At 54.7% G+C, this 16,988-nt stretch overlaps 1 protein-coding gene across 5 annotated transcripts in view; it reads left to right on the top strand.

Moving 5' to 3' along the window:
- The window catches only part of DLGAP5 (DLG associated protein 5), an 827,616-nt gene that overhangs the window by 417,299 nt on the left and 393,329 nt on the right, over positions 1-16,988 (top strand). The gene's annotated exons all lie outside the window — the stretch shown is intronic.

The raw sequence follows: 16,988 nt of genomic DNA, 5'->3' as shown, positions 1-16,988 counted from the left end.
AGGGCGCTACTTCCCCGGCACGTTCGACCACGAGCCAGCGCTCTGGTTCGGGGAAGAGGAAGTCCGAGAACCCAGGTAAGCCGCTGGAGTGGACCCAGTCTATCTCGAAGGCGGAGCGAGGCGCTGACCCTCCCCCCTAAGGCGAAGGCCCAGGACGCACCTAAGGTGGTGAGGGCTTTGATCCATCCGGCAAAGGCCTCTGTCGAAGTGGTTGCTGAGACCCAGGCGAAGCCGGCTGAGACTAGGCCAGTGGAAACGGCCTCTGGGCCCAGAGTATCCCTGCCACTGCGGAGGGAGTCCTCTTTCCAGCCCATCGTTAAGACCCCTGTGAAGCCCCCGGCAGAAAAAGAGGGGGGCGTGGGGCCGGTGGCCATTACAGACTCGGAATCAGCCTCTGAGGAGGAGCTGGTGGAAACCGAGAAGGGCCTCAACGAGAGGTTCATAGGCCTCAACGAGAGGTTCATAGGCCTCAACGAGAGGTTCATAGGCCTCAACGAGAGGTTTGAGAAGGTTCGATCCCAGGGGACGGTCCCCGCTGACGTGATCGAAGATAGCGACGTAGAGGGCCCAGTGGAACGGCCATCCCGTCCGTCGCAGCCATTACCCGAGCCCCAGGATAGCTCAGCTGCCATTTTGTTGGCAATCCAATCCTTATGTACCGAGATAAGGAGGACATTACCACGGACCCCGACGGAGGATCCAGAACCGGCCCAGTCGGGAAGCCCTCCGAACAAGCGGAGGAGAGTCCACCCCGCTCCGCCCTTCATGCCTGTGAGACCTGTGGACCCCTCGTCCTCACCGACCCTAGAGAGGATACGGCGACGGAAGCAGCGACGGGGACGGACGATGATGGCGGCGATGACACAGCAGACATCCCGCCATACCCCCCCCCCCACGCGGGCTTTCCCAGCCAACAAAATTGGCTCTTTCCACGCCATGACAACCAGGGCATCCAAGCTCTTCCAGCTCTGCCCTGAACAAAAAAAGGAAGGGTTTCTGTACCAACGACGAGAGACCAAGAGGAAGACGGCCCTCGCGGTACCTTTGCTCGACATCTGGAACGAGGGGCTTGCTGTCCTCAAGAACCCTTCCACGGCACCCGCCAAGAGGGACAGGTACGAGAAGTACCGAGTCCCTGATGCCGCCCCTTGTGCCTCAGGGCCCGCCCACGCCAGACACTGTCGTCTCGGCAGCAGCTAAGAAGGCAGCGGGTGCGGCGGCTTCAACTTCCACTTCCCCGCCGGACAGCTAAGGCAAGAAGTTGGACTCCATGGGACGAGTCATCTCGTCGGCAGCGACGACGATTAAGGCGGCCAATGTCTTGGCGATCGTGGCCCGCTACGACAGGGAGCTCTGGTTCAAGATAGCTCCCCTGCTAGACTTTCTACCTGACAAGAGGGCTGAGGCCCTGGAAATTCTGCAGGAAGGCAAGGTGGCGTCGGATCACGCAATAACGATGGCAACCAACCTTGCCGATACCGGATTTCGCCAACTGGGCAACAGAGTTTGCCTCCGACGACGAGGATGGCTCAAGGCGACAGATTTTCGCCAGGACGTCCAGACCAGAGTGTTGGACGTGCCGTTCGACGGCAACAACCTCTTTGGTAAGCGGTGGACGAGTCTCTACAGGCCATCAAGACCGACTCTGAGACGGCCCGGGCCTTAGGGGTGCTTCAACAGCGACGGCCCTTTCGGAGCCCCGGAGGCAGACTGGGTGCCTCCAAAGGTTCCAGCGGTGGCTCCTCCACTTACCGCCAGGCGGCCCGCTCCTCTTCCCAGGAGGCCTACAGAGGTCGCTGCAAGCAAGGGGATCCCACCGTCATCACCAAGGAGGCCAAGGCGGCAAGGCCGCCTCCAAGCAAGACTGACCCGGCCGTGTTGTCAGGCCCCCACTGAAGCACCCCGATGGGAGGCCGGCTGACGAAGTTCGTCAGTGTGTGGGAGTCCATCTCCACCGACAGTTGGGTGTTGGACACCCTGGCCAACGGGCACTCGCTGGAATTCCAAAAGAAATGCCCTCGCATTCCTCCCGTGGCCAGGAAGGAAAATCACGCCCCTCAACTGCTCTTGGAGGTAAGGGCGATGCTCAAGAAAGGTGCCATCGAGCTCGTCCCAGAAGGCTCCGGGGCTCTAGTGTACTCAAGGTACTTCCTTGTCAGGAAGAAGACAGGCGGTTGGCGCCCCATCCTGCACCTGCGTCGCTTAAACAAGTACATCAAGGAGCAGAAATTCAGGATGGTCACCCTCCAGCACGTGTTGGGACAGCTGGAGGAAGGCGACTTCCTGTCTTTGGACCTGGAGGATGCTTACTTCCACATCCCTATTCCTAAAAGGCATATGAAGTTCCTCAGGTTCGTGCTTCAGGGACGCCACTACCAATTCAGAGCCCTACCGTTCGGATTATAGTCGGCACCCAGGGTTTTCACCAAGTGCCTGGCACCAGTGGCGGCGCGGCTGTGCCTGCAGGGGATCCACGTTTACCCCTACCTGGACGACTGGCTAATCCGGGCAAGGACAAGGGAACTCGCCGCCGAACACACGGCGAGGACCGTCTGGTTGCTCACGGAGCTGGGGTTCGCCATCAACTACCCCAAATCCCACCTAGTTCAATCGCAGATGGCACTGTTTCTGGGAGCGAAGCTTGATACAGTGGGGCAATTGGCCTCCCCTTCAGAGGAGATGACCAAGACCATCCTGGGAAAGGTGTGGCGCCTGCTAGCCACAGACGTGGCCAGGGTGTGGTCCATCAAGTCCCTCCTCGGGATGATGTCCTCATGCATCTATCTTGTACCCTTTTGCAGACTTCGGATGCGTCCGCTACTGGAGTTCCTCGACGCCCGCTGGTTTCAGGCGACTCGCTGTTTCGAGGACAGGATCCCTCTCGACGAGGAGTTCCGTCGGGCGATCTTATGGTGGGGCATCCGTGCTCACGCACGGCACGGAATTTCAAATCCCGGCGTTTCAGGAGACTGTGACGACGGACACCTCTCTGGAGAGTTGGGGGGGCCCACACCGGAGACCTCCACACAAGAGGCCTTTGGCTCCCGGAGGAGAGGTCTCCACATCAACATTCTGGAGCTCTGAGCAATGTTCTGGGCTCTCAAGTCGTTCCTTCTGTCCCTCAAGGGCAAAGTGGTGAGGATATTCATCGACAACACCTCCACGATGTTCTACATCCTGAAGCAGGGAGGCACCAGATCCCCAGCCCTATCCAAGGAGGCCCAGGATCTGTGGCACTGGGCTGTCGCCCAGGGGATGTTTCTGGTTCCCTTCCACCTGGCAGGAATAAAAAACACCATCGCCGACTCACTCAGCAGGGAGCTGCACTCATGCCACGAGTGGGAACTGCGCCAGGATCAAGTGGATTGACTCTTCCAACGATGGGCCAAACCCCAGATCGACCTGTTCGCGACGGCGACGAACTCCAAGTGCCAGAGGTTCGCCAGCAGGGTCCCACAGCCGAGGAACATGGGCGATGCTTTCTCGTTCCCTTGGGACGGCCTGTTTCTATGCGCGTTCCCTCCATTGCCGTTGCTGCTCTGCCTCATCAACCAGCTCAAGAAGTCCAGGTGCAGTATGATCCTCGTCGCACGGCGTGGCCGAGGCAGATCTGGTTCCCGGACCTTTTGGACTTGTCAACGTCCCCGCCAGTCAGGCTGCCGGCGGACGCGGATCTTCTCTCCAGAGAAGGAGGCGCCATTCTCCATCACGACCCACAGTCGCTGAACTTGCAGGCCTGGCTCCTGCAGCACTAGAGTTTGGAGGGTACAATATCCCGGCTGATTGCAGAGAGGTTCTTGCAAAGGCCAGGGCGTCCTCAACTCTCATGTTACCATCATAAATGGAAGAGGTTCTTTGTCTGTCTGTCTGGTGCCGTGCACAGAAGATTAACCCTCTGCGGATTACGGCCCTTCAAGGGCTGCCGTACCTACTGTCGCTGGCCAAAGCTGGACTGGCTCACGCCTCCATAAAAATACATCTGGCTGCCATCTCCCGATCTACCAGGACTACGGGACGGGCGTCCTTGTGGTCTCGTCGCCTGGTGAAGGAATTTATGAAGGGACTATTCCGATCATTCCCGCAGGTGAAGTCTCCTGCCCCGGCGTGGGAGCTTAATGTGGTGCTGACCAGGCTCATGGGAGACCCATTCGAGCCTATGCATTCGGGGCCTTTGAAGTTCCTGTCATGGAAGACAGCTTTCCTCATGGCCATCATCTCTGCACGACGAGTGGGAGAGATTCTGGCCCTATCTTGCAAGCCTCCATACTTGACTTTTCATGACACGAGGGTGGTGCTGAGGACGCACCCCTCCTTCATGCCTAAGGTGCCGTCAGACTTCCACCTCAACGAGCCCTTGGTGTTACCAGTTTTCTTCCCGTCGCCTTTGACGCCGGCCTAGAGGACTTTGCACTCGCTGGATGTAGCTAGAGCACTGAAGTTCTACGTGGACCGCACAAAGAGTTTTCGGAAGACGTCACAACTGTTTGTGAACTTTGGGTCTGTGAATCAAGGGATGGCTCTATGGAAGACTTCCATTTCCAGATGGCTCTCCGGCTGCATCATGCATCGTCACCGGTTGGCAAACCGACCGCTGCCCGGCCGTCCGAGAGCCCATTCGACCAGACCGATCGCTGCTACCACAGCGTTCCTGTCTGGTGTGCCCCTGCTGGACATCTGCAAGGCTGCTACATGGAGGTCGACGCACACCTTCACAAGATTCTACTGCGTCGATCGGGACTCCAGGGTCGGCCAAGCAGTGCTGCGCAACCTATTCGCTTAAGGTGAGCCTGGTGAGGAGGTAAGAGATGCTTAATGTTGAGTTGTTGTATTGCTTAATGTTGAGCCTGTTGCGACCTCCCGTGGTTGTGCATGTGTATACTGCTATGTATTCTTTTATTCTTGAGCATGTGAATCCATGCCAGACCCCATGCTGAAGAAGGAACAAGTTACTTACCTGTAACTGTTGTTCTCCAGCATGGGTCTGGCATGGATTCACATGCAAACCCTCACACCTACCCCTCTGCGGCTCTTCTCTTGGTCATACTGCCACTTGCCGTGCTACCAAATCTGAGGATGGCTGCCAGAGGCGGGGCTTAGGGAGAGGGCAGTCATTGGCTGGGGGCAGTATGACCCAGAGAGCAGTGATTGGTTATTACTAAGACAGATCAAAAACGAAACTGATACTGATTTTTTTTTTTTTTTTTTACCGAGGATTCCCAGCCTGACGACTGGGAATATTCATGAGCATGTGAATCCATGCCAGACCCATGCTGGAGAACAGTTACAGGCAAGTATCTTGTTCCTTGTGTAAATATACATGTAATCAGTCTTCATATAGGAAAATGCCTAACACCGTACACGCATTGTTTCCTATACAGGTGAATTGTTGGTAAGACTTTAATAATTTTGTAATAGTCCATCCTCAATTCATTAATTGACAATGAGTTCAGAATGTACGTTTTTCAAGTTTACCAAGACTGAGTTAGGCTGACTTCTCCAGCATGGGGTCTGGCATGGATGCACATGCTCATAAATATTCCCCGTCAGGCTGGGAATCCTCGGTAAAGAAATCAGCTTGTTTTGTTTCTGAACTTTCTACTAATAACCAATCCCTGGTCTCTGGGTCATACTGCCCCCAGCCAATGACTGCCCTCTACCTAAGCCCCTCCTCTGGCAGCCATCTTCAGATTTTTATCGCACATTCAAGTGTTGGGGGAGTCCTGCTATAGCTCTTAAGCTTTTACTGCTTTTTGTGTTTTTTCGAAGAGTACTTATTTTTTTTGGTCAATCAAGCCTCGAGCTCCACCGATTGTACTTCCGATCAATGTGGACCCGTTTTTGGAATTTTCTACACCCCTCAAGGGCAAATTTTCGTTGACTTTTCACTTCTCGGAGGATTCCGGAAGATCTTTGAAGCCTACCCCGCGTGGTCATGGCCCAGGAAAAAGGAAGCGCGACGCCTTTTGGATCTAAGCTGTTCAGGAACTGCCCTGGATGCGGACTACAGAATGTCTTCAAGGAAGATGAGCACTCCCGGTGCCTCTACTGCCTTCACGACAAATCGCACGTGAAGGACAGTGCATTTTGTAAGGACATGTCCGACTGGACAAAAAAGGATCGTCGCATTCGACTCACCAACTGGCTGGATGGGAAGAGCCCAGCAGCAGGTGAGAAGAAGTCCGAGCAGTCTTCTAAGACCTTTGAGGGCGCTCCCGTGACAGGGCCCAACAAAAGGCAAAGCACTGCGAGTCCGCGGGCACCGGGAGCGCTGATGGTTCGGGCTCCTTGGCTGCCATGCAGGGCGCGATGTCACAACGCCATCATCCACGAGGCAACGCTCTGGCTCGGTGAAGAGTAAGTCGGAGAACCCGGGTAAGCTTCGGGAGAAGCCCTGGTCGATCCAGACAAAGACAGCTGAGGGGGAGCGAGGCGGCCACCATCCCCCCAAGGTGAAGACCTCAGGCGCGCCCAACATCATGAAGGCCCTGATTCACCCGGCTAAGGTCTAGATTGAAGGAGTCGTTGTGGCCCTGGCAAAGCCTGTGGAGGCTACCCCAGTGGAGACGACTGCCAGGCCTAGAGTTTCCCTGCCACCGCGGACGGAAACATCTTTCAAGCCTATCGAGAACAATCCTGGGAAGAAAAGGGAAGGGGCACGGTAGCCCTAACTGACAGATACCACCTCCGAGGATGAGCTGGCTGGCGTCAAAAAGATCCTGGACAAGAAGTTCGAGGAGGCCAGAGCCTACAGGAGGGATCCAGACGAGGTGGACATGGAGAGCAACGGTGGGGCCGACGAGGAACCACGGACCGTCTAAGAAGCTGAGGAAACCCGCGCCCCAGCCTTCGCTCCCATCGCAACCGATGCCACAAGATAATTCAGGAGCAATCTTGATGGCTTTGCAGACCCTGTGTACGGAGATGAGGACAAGGTTGCACTTCCCACCAGCGGACGATCCAGCAGCGCCTGGACCGTTGGGGAGCCCACCGAACAAGCGGAGGCGAGTCCATCCGCCACCTCCCTTCCAGCCTTCTCCCCCAACGGATAAGACGGCGACGATGGACGACAGTGGTGACGACTGGACGGATCTCCCATCGCCCCCTGCCCGGGCCTTCCCTACCGACGATATTGGCTCCTTTCACACCATGATCTCCAGCTCATCTGAGCTCTTCCAGCTATGCCCCGAAGAGCAGAAGGAAGGGTTCTTCTACCAATGACAGGAGGCCAAGAGGAAGACAGTCCTCTCGGTTCCCTTACTGGACGACTTCTGGGACGAAGTACTGTCCCTTCTGAAGAACCCGTCCACGTCCCCTGCGAAGAGGGACTGGTACGAGAAGTAGTACTGGGTCCCGGACTCCGCCTGATGTGCCTCAGGGCTCAACTGTTCCTGGATTCGGTGTGCTCCGCGGCGGCCAAGAAGAAATGGGCAGGGGTGACGGCATCAACTTCCCCGCCGGAAGCCGAGGGGAAGAAGCTGGATGCCATGGGACGGGCAGCGATGACCATCAAGGCAGCCAACGCCCTCGCGGCACGCTATGACCGGGAGCTGTGGTACAAGATTGCTCCCATCCTGGACTTCCTCCCGGATGACAAGAGTGCAGAGGCCCTAGAAATCCTGCAGGAAGGTGAGGTGGCATCGGACCACGCCATCACAGTGGCCACGGACATTGCCGACACCGGTTTTTGCCAGATGGCCAACTGCGTTTGCCTTCGCCTGCGTGGTTGGCTCAGGGCCACTGATTTCTGTCAGCACGTGCAGACCAGGATACTGGACATGCCCTTCGACGGGAACAACCTGTTCGGCAAGGCAGTGGATGAGTCATTGCAGGCCGTCAAGGCGGACACCCAGACGGCCCGGGTCCTGGGCACTCATCAGCGACGGCCGTCCTTTCGGACCTCCTGAGGCAAGTCTCAAGTTGCCTCCAAAGGATTCGGCTGCAGCTCCTCGTTGTACCGCCAGGCGGTGCGCTCTTCATCGCAGGAAGCCTACAGAGACTGCAACAAGACAGGTGGACTCCTCCGTCGTCGCCAAGGGGCCCAAGGTGGCAAGGCCTCGGCGAAGCAAGACTGAACAGGCTGTGATGTCGGGCCCCCACCCGAGCACCCCGGTGGGAGGGCAGCTGGCAAAATGTGTTGGCGTGTAGAAGTCCATCTCCACCGACCGTTGGGTACTGGACGCCCTGGCCAACGGGCACTCCCTCGAGTTCCAAAGAAAGTGTCCCAGTTTCCCACCTGTGGCCAGGAAGGAAAACAATGTGCCGCAGCTGCTTCTGGAGGTACGAGCGATGCTGAAAAAGGGCGCGATGGAAGTCGTCCCAAAGAAGCTTCGGGGCTCCGGAGTATAACTCGTCTGAAAGACCGGCAGCTGGCGGCCCATCCTAGACCTTCGCCAACTCAACAAATGCATCAAGTCCCAGAAGTTCCGGATGGTCACCCTTCAGCACGTGCTGGGACAGCTGGAGGAAGGCAACTTCCTGTCGTCGCTGGACTTGGAGGATGCTTACTTCCGCATCCCCATATGAAGAGGACATTGAAAGTTCCTACGGTTCATGGTCCAAGGGCGGCACTACCAGTTCAGGCCCTGCCCTTCAGGTTGAAGTTGGCGGTGGGGGTCTTCAAGTGCCTGGCACCAGTGGCAGCGCAGCTGCGCCTGCAGGGGATTCACGTATATCCCTATCTGGATGATTTGGCTCATCCGAGCAAAGTCAAGAGAACTCGCTGTCGAACACACAGCGAAGACCGTCTGCCTGGTTACGGAACTGGGATTCTCTATCAACTTCGCGAAGTCCCACTTAGTACTGTCACAGGACACCCTGTTCCTGGGCGCCAGACTTGATACAGTGGCACGGTTGGCTTCTCCATCGGAGGAGAGGACAAAAGCCATCCTGGGCAAGGTAAAACGGCTGTTGACCATGGAAGTGGCCAGGCTGAAGTCCATCAAGTCCCTGCTCGGCATGATGTTGTCGTGCATCTACCTCGTGCGCCTGTGTAGGTTGCGGATGCGGCCACGGCAGGAGTTCCTCGATGCCCGTTGGATGCAAGCGGCAGGCAGCATTGAAGACAGGATCTCCCTCAGCGAGACTTTCCGCCAAGCGATCCGGTGGTGGGGCACCCGCGCGCATCTAGCGCCGGTCATGGACTTCCAGACCCCGGCACATCAGGAAACGGTGACGACGGACGCCTCACTGGAAGGATGGGGAGCCCACACCAGAGATCTCCACGCAAGAGGCCTTTGGCTCCCAGAGGAGAGGTCCCTACACATCAACGTTCTGGAGCTAGCTCCGAGCTGTTCAGGGCCCTCGGTTTGTTCCTTCCGTCCCTCAAGGGAAAGGTGGTAAGGGTCTTCACCAACACCGCCATGATGTTCTACATCAGGAAGCAGGGGACCACCAGATCCCCAGCCCTTTCCAAGGAAGCGCATGATATGTGCACTGGGCCGTTGCCCAAGGGATGTTCCTGGTACCCTTCCATCTGCCAGGAATAAATAACACCATTGCCGACTCACTCAGCAGGGAGCTGCGCTCGTGCCACAAGTGGGAGCTTCGGCAGGATGAAGTGGTTCTCCTATTCCGACGATGGGGCAATCCCCAGATCGACCGATTTGCGATGGCGACGATTGCCATGTGCCGGAGGTTCGCCAGCAGTTTTCCCCAGCCTGGGAGCATGTGATGCCTTCTCATTCATCTGGGAAGGCCTGTTCCTGTATGCATTCCCACTGTTGCCTTTGCTGCTGTGACTCATCAGTCAACTCGGACTGTCCCAGTGCAGGATGATCCTCGTCACACCGGCATGGCCAAGGCAGATTTGGTTCCCGGACCTACTGGACATGAGCGCCCCAAACCCCCCCCCCCCCCCCCACCACGTTCAAACTGCCGATGGATGCGGATCTTCTCACCAGGGAAGGAGGCGCCATCCTCCACCATGACCCGGGATCGCTGAACCTGCAGGCCTGGCTCCTGCAGCACTAGAGTTCGGAGTGTACGATATCCCGGCGGACTGCAAGGAGGTGCTTGCAAAGGCCAGGGCGTCCTCAACTCTCAAATGCTATGGACATAAATGGAAGAGGTTCTCTGTCTGGTGCCGTGCACAGGAGGTCAACCCTCTGCGGATTACAGCCCCCTCAAGTGCTGCTGTACTTGCTGTCGCTGGCCAAGGTGGGGCTGGCGCACGCCTCCATCAAAATCCATCTGGCGGCGATCTCCCGCTACACCAGAACTCCGGGGCGGTCATCTCTATGGTCTCATTGCCTGGTGAAGGAGTTCATGAAAGGACTGTTCCGCTCTTTCCCGCCGGTGAAGGCTCCGGCCCCGGCGTGGGAGCTCAACATGGTGCTGACCAGGCTCATGGGCCCGCCATTCGAGCCTCTGCATTCGGCAGCGTTGAAGTTACTATCGTGGAAGACAGTGTTTCTTTTGGCCATCACCTCCGCACAACGAGTGGGAGAGATCCAGGCCCTATCTTGTAAACCTCCATTTCGAAGGGATTGTGTCCTCCGACGTATTCCTTATCTTAGATATAAATCCTTCAGCTTTGCTGGCCTCGGAAAATTTTTTCGCCAGAGGGCGCTGCGCGTCGATGATCGCCGAGTCGATGACCCTCGACGGCCTCCGTGCCGACGTCATCCTGCCTATAAAGGCCGCGCGCAGCGTCCGTTGCTCAGTTCCGTTTTTCCGCGCTTCGTTGTGCCTCGGAACACCGTTGCTCAGTTCTCGTCAAGATAACGTATATAATAACTACTATTTACCTCGATATCGATGGCATCCTCCTCCGACCCGACGACCCCTCGGTCCGGTTTCAAAAAGTGCCGAGACTGCGGGAAGAAAATGTCGTTGACGGACCCTCACAGGGTCTGTTTGTGGTGTCTGGGAATCACGCACCAGAGTTCGGAGTGTGAGGAATGCCTTTCCATGACGGCGAAAGCCTTGAAGGAGCGTAGGGGGAAGCTCGAGAGAGGTAGGTCAACTTTAACTTCCTCGAAAGCTTCTTCGGTAGAGTCGAGACGTTCGTCTCCTCACCATAAAAAAACACTCTCGATCTAGATCACGAAGTGGCTCCCACCACTCGTCGACATCGAGACACTCGAAGAAGAGACGTAGGAGATCCCCTTCGTCATCTTCGTCGAGTTCTCCTGAGAGAGTTCATTGCCCCACAAAACGCAGCTCGCAAGCTGAGTGGGAGGAATTCAGGAAAAAGATGCTAAGCGTCTTCGAGAAAGCGGCCTCGTCCCCCTCGAAGACAGCTGAGGGTGATACCCCGGGTAAAAAACCCAAAAAATCTAAACGCCGCGAGTCGCAGTACCCGGCGGAAAAGTCAACCCGAAAGCGCCTCGAGCCATCGGGAGATAAAGCATCATCGACGCCATCGTCGAAAACTCCTTCGAAACAGAGGTCGGCGCCATCGACGCCGTTGTCGAAGGATCCATCGGCGCATCAGTCGATCGAGTCGACGCCGACGTCGACGCCGATATCGACGCCGGTGAAGGAAAGAACCACGGCTACTCCACAGCCAACGGTTAGACAAAAGACCTCCGACTCGACGCCGAGAACGTCGACGTCGTTCTCGAGCAGGACTCCGATCCTTTCGAGTTCTTCGAGGCCTAGTACACATTTCTCGACGCTTTTCACGGCGCCTTCGAGTACTTTCACGTCGGTGTCGACGACATCGACGTTTTCAAGGCCTGTGATGATGGCTCCTTCTGCATTGGAAATGGGGTTTATACCATTCCAAAAACCAATGTATCCCCCTTTAACCTCGATTTTTGAGGAAAGGGAGGATTCAGACCAAGATATTGATTTACAGAGGACCACATCACCAGAGCCAGAGACTTTCGCCTCTGAGGAAGGAAGATTAAAAAATCTTCAGGATGCACTTCAGGAAGCTAGTGGCTTGGACACTTCTCCTGAAGCAGAATTTATCAAACCAGACCCAGGAGAACATGCGGAGACTCCATATAGAGCTCTGATGTCTAGAATCATAGAATTTATGGGTTGGTCTGCACCTTCTCCTGCCTTTCAGCAGGATGACCTCACTGACATACTGGACAAGGGCCCACAGGAGGATCCTGTGGTTCCATTTCACTCTGCTCTACAGAGAAGGATTTTGACAAACTGGGAAACGCCAGAAATTATCCCGGCAGTAAATAAAAAACTGTCAACAAAATACAGGGTGGCTAGTTCTGACCCTGAATATTTGTCAAAACACCCTACTCCTGAGAGCTTGGTTGTACAGGCTGCAACCTCATCAGGCAGCACATCTGCATACCCCACTGCTCCGCAGGATAGGGATGACAAAAAGTATGATGCCATGGCTAAGAAGGTTTTTTCTGCCTGTAGCATGGCGTTAAAGTCTATTAACGCGACCTGTACGCTCGCTAGGTTCAGCCACACCCTTTGGGAGTGCGCTTCATCAGCGGCTGACTGCCTCCAAGAAGGAGAGGAAAGGGACGCATTTTTAAACATCATCAGGGATGGTAAAGATGCGATGTGCGAGACCCTACAAACTGGCCTAGATTCTGCTGACAGTATCAGCAGGGCCATGGCGGCAAGTACCACAATCCGCAGGCATGCGTGGTTGAGGAAGTCTGGTTTTGCCTCTGACGTGCAGACCAGGCTTTTGAATATGCCCTTTGACGGTTCTACCCTCTTTGGAAAGAAGGCGGATGACAGTTTGGAGAAACTGCAAACGTCCAAGGCAGCAGCCAAGTCATTGGGAGCTGCTATCCGTCAGAATACCTTTCGTCCTTCGGGATCATCGTGGAGAGGACGGTCCTTTCGTTACTATTCCTCATATGGAAGGGGCAGGGGACGACCGGCTCAAAGAGGCCAAGGAAGATTTACCCGTGGTGGACGGGGTAGGGGAAAGAAAGCCGCACCCGCAGGAGCAGGAGCCACTTTACCTTCGGCAACTGCATCAGCCGCTTCAAAACCACTCTGAGGTCTCCCCTCACAGAACACCAGTAGGGGGCAGGTTAACTCACCATCTGACGGAATGGCAGGCTATTACGTTAGATGCTTGGGCTCTGGAGACAGTGGCCCAAGGTTACTGCCTGCCCTTCCTACATATCCCTCAGAGTCATCCACCGGGGAACAACCCTTTGAAGCTTCCAGATCCGCTCCTCTTGCAGGAGGTTTTAGACCTGCTAGAGAAAGGTGCCATAGAACTGGTACCTGTAGCGGAAAGGAACAAGGGTTGGTACTCCCCCTACTTCATAATACCGAAGAAGGACGGAGGACTGAGACCCATCTTAGACTTACGGGAATTGAACAAATTCCTCCGAAAGGACAAGTTCAAGATGGTGACTCTCTCTCAGATCCTTCAGGCCCTCCAGCTTCAGGACTGGTTGGTATCTCTAGACCTCCAGGACGCTTATTTCCATGTGCCGATCCATCCCAGGCACAGGAGATACCTGAGGTTCGCAATTGGCAGCTCTCATTATCAATTTCGAGTTCTGCCATTTGGGCTAACCTCCGCCCCGAGGGTCTTTACCAAGCTAATGTCGGTTGTGGCTGCAAGTCTAAGGAGGGAAGGGATTCATGTCTACCCTTACCTAGACGATTGGTTGATCAGAGCTGTATCTTCGGAACAGGCTCAGAGACAACTGGATTATGTTTGCCACTTCCTTCACAAGCTGGGCTTCTCCCTCAATTTAAAGAAGTCACAGATGATACCATCACAGAGACTCCAATTCATTGGAGCAGTCCTGGACACTTCCCTGGGAAAAGCCTTGCCACCAGAGGTGAGGGCTCGAGATATTCTGCAGATGGTCATCAGATTTCAGAATGCCCAATATCTCCCAGCCTACGACTTTCTGAGGTTGCTAGGCCTCATGGCATCCTGCATATTCCTCGTGCCGGAGGCTCGCCTGAGAATGAGATCCCTCCAGTGGGCACTGAGAACTCAGTGGTCACAGTTCTCAGGAAGGATGACAGATCTCCTTCGGATCCCGGTCAAAGTAGCCCGAGACCTTCAGTGGTGGGCCTGTCGGGAGAACATCCTGAAAGGAGAAATGTTTTGGCAACCATGGCCGGAGATAACAGTAGTCACGGATGCCTCACTCACGGGGTGGGGAGCTCACGCCAACGACTTGACCATCAGCGGTCGTTGGTCTCCATCGGAGTCCAGACTACATATCAACCTGTTGGAGCTGAGAGCCATCAGACTAGCGCTGAAGGCTTTTCTGCCGTCTGTACGGGGAAGAAACGTCCTAATAATGACGGACAATACAGTGGCCATGCACTACCTCATCAAAAGAGGAGGCGTAGGCTCACTACCACTGTGCAGAGAGGCGATGCAGCTCTGGTTTTGGGCAATTCAGGAAGGAATCTCTCTATCGGCAATTCACCTAGCCGGAGAGAAGAACTTGACAGCGGACGCTCTGAGCAGGCAGAGCACAGTCTCTCACGAGTGGGAGATAGCTCAGGAAGTCCTTCAAGAGATCTTCGCCCTTTGGGGAACCCCTCAAGTGGATCTGTTCGCCACCAGTATCAACAGGAAGTGCGACAGATTTTGCTCAAGGGAATTTCCCCCGAGAGGAGCTCTAGGAGATGCGTTCGTAGTGGACTGGGAGTTCCCACTTCTGTACGCGTTCCCTCCGGTCCCTGTCATTCCTCAAATGATCAGGAGGTTGAGAAGGTTTCGGAAGACCATGATCCTAATTGCCCCGGATTGGGCCAGGAGAACGTGGTACCCGGACCTTCTAGACATGTCCATCTGCCCTCCAATTCGACTGCCATACAGAGAGGATCTTCTCTCGCAGAAGGAAGGTCAGGTTCTCCATCCAGCCATCAAGACCCTCAACCTTCACGCTTGGTGTCTGAAAGGTTGAGGTACAAGGATTGGGACCTTCCGGATGATGTTATGGAGGTGTTGCTTTCGGCCAGAAGGCCGGCAACTAAAACTCTATACCGCTGCCGTTGGAACAAATTTTGCAGCTGGTGCAGAGAAAAGAATATTGAACCCTTTTCTTGTGGTACACCTATGGTGTTGTCATTCTTACTTTACCTGGCTAATTCAGGCCTACAGGTTGGCACAATTAAGGGCTATCTCGCAGCGCTATCAATCTTTAAGCGCACTGCAGAGGAGCCTTCATACTTCAAAATTCCATTGGTAATACAATACCTAAAAGGATTAACTAATGTTTATCCCCCGAAACCTTTTCAAGTTCCCTTATGGGATTTAAACCTAATTTTAAACTTCCTAAAGGGTGCCCCTTTTGAACCACTACACTCTTGTTCATTGAAGCTTCTCACCCTCAAAACTGTTTTGCTAATAGCATTGACATCTGCTAGAAGGGTTAGCGAGTTGCAAGCCTTATCGTGTAAACCTCCACATACAATCTTTTACAAGGACAAAGTTGTTCTTCAGGTGAAGCCTAACTTCCTCCCGAAGGTAGTCTCGGAGTTTCACATCACTCAGAAGATTATATTACCTTCTTTCTACCCTCCTCCTCATCCGGGGAAGGAGGAAGAGAGACTGCACAGGCTGGACCCTAAGCGAGCCTTGAGCTTCTATATCAGCAGATTGGCTAAGATCAGACAAGCAGACCAACTCTTTGTAGGTTATGCAGGACATAAGTTGGGCCTTCCAATAACAAAACAAACCATCTCCAGATGGATTATTTTAGCCATTCTGGAGTGCTACAAATTGGCAGGAAAGGAGCCTCCTCAAAATCTAAGGGCTCATTCTACCAGGGGTATCGCAACATCCTCAGCCCTTCAAAGAGGGGTGCCAATTCGAGATATATGTGCGGCTGCCACATGGTCGTCCGCACATACATTTACCAAATTCTATAGCCTGGATTCCTCCTCTAGTCAAGAAACTAGATTCGGCAAGGCTGTGTTACACTCTGTCCATTCTGGAAGGGTAACATAACTTTTATTACTCCCGCCTCCAGTCACAATACCACTGCTATGGGAGTCTATCTAAGATAAGGAATACGTCGGAGGACACAATCCCTTCGAAGAACTAGTTACTCTTACCTTGTAACGTTCTTTCGATGGGATGTTCCTCCGACGTATTCCTTATCGACCCTCCCATCCATCCCCGCAGTATGACTTCCTGTGGGTTTGCAGCCTATGCTCCTTCAAGGTGATTAGTCTAATCCAAAAACATTACTGGGGACTACAAAACGGAACTGAGCAACGGACGCTGCGCGCGGCCTTTATAGGCAGGATGACGTCGACGTCGGCACGGAGGCCGTCGAGGGTCATCGACTCGGCGATCATCGACGCGCAGCGCCCTCTGGCGAAAAAATTTTCCGAGGCCAGCAAAGCTGAAGGATTTATATCTAAGATAAGGAATACGTCGGAGGAACATCCCATCGAAAGAACGTTACAAGGTAAGAGTAACTAGTTCATCTGACATTCCACAATACAAGGATAGTACTGAGGACGCACCCCTCCTTCATGCCGAAGGTGCCATCGGACTTCCACCTCAACGAGCCCTTGTTGTTACCCGTTTTCTTCCCTTTGTCGACGGCTGAGAGGACTTTGTACTCGCTGGATGTGGCTAGAGTGCTGATGTTCTATGTGGACTGCACGAAGAACCTTCCGAAGACATCACAGCGGTTTGTGAACTTTGGACCTGTGAACCAAGGGAAGGCCCTCTCGAAGGCTTCCATTTCCAGATGGCTCCCCGGCTGCATCATGCACTGTCACCGGTTGGTAAACCGACCGTTGCCCGGCTGTCGGAGCCCATTCAACCAGAGCGATCGCTGCTACCACAGCGTTCCTGCCTGGTGTGCCCCTGCTGGACATCTGCAGGACTGCAACGAGGAGGTCGACACACACCTTCACGAGATTCTACTGTGGTCACGGGATTCCAGGGAGGAGTCCAGAGTTGGCCAGGCAGTGATGCGCAACTTGTTCGCCTGAAGGTGATCCTGGTGAGGAGGTAAGAGATGCTTAATGTTGATCCTTGCCACCTCCCGTGGTTGTGCATGTGTGTACTGCTATGTATTCTTGTATTCATGAGCATGTGAATCCGTGCC

This window comes from Ambystoma mexicanum, chromosome 14, assembly GCF_040938575.1.
Source record: "Ambystoma mexicanum isolate Mex_15411 chromosome 14, UKY_AmexF1_1, whole genome shotgun sequence".
NCBI classification, from domain to species: domain Eukaryota; kingdom Metazoa; phylum Chordata; class Amphibia; order Caudata; family Ambystomatidae; genus Ambystoma; species Ambystoma mexicanum.
This window is presented reverse-complemented; position numbering and strand designations above follow the sequence as displayed.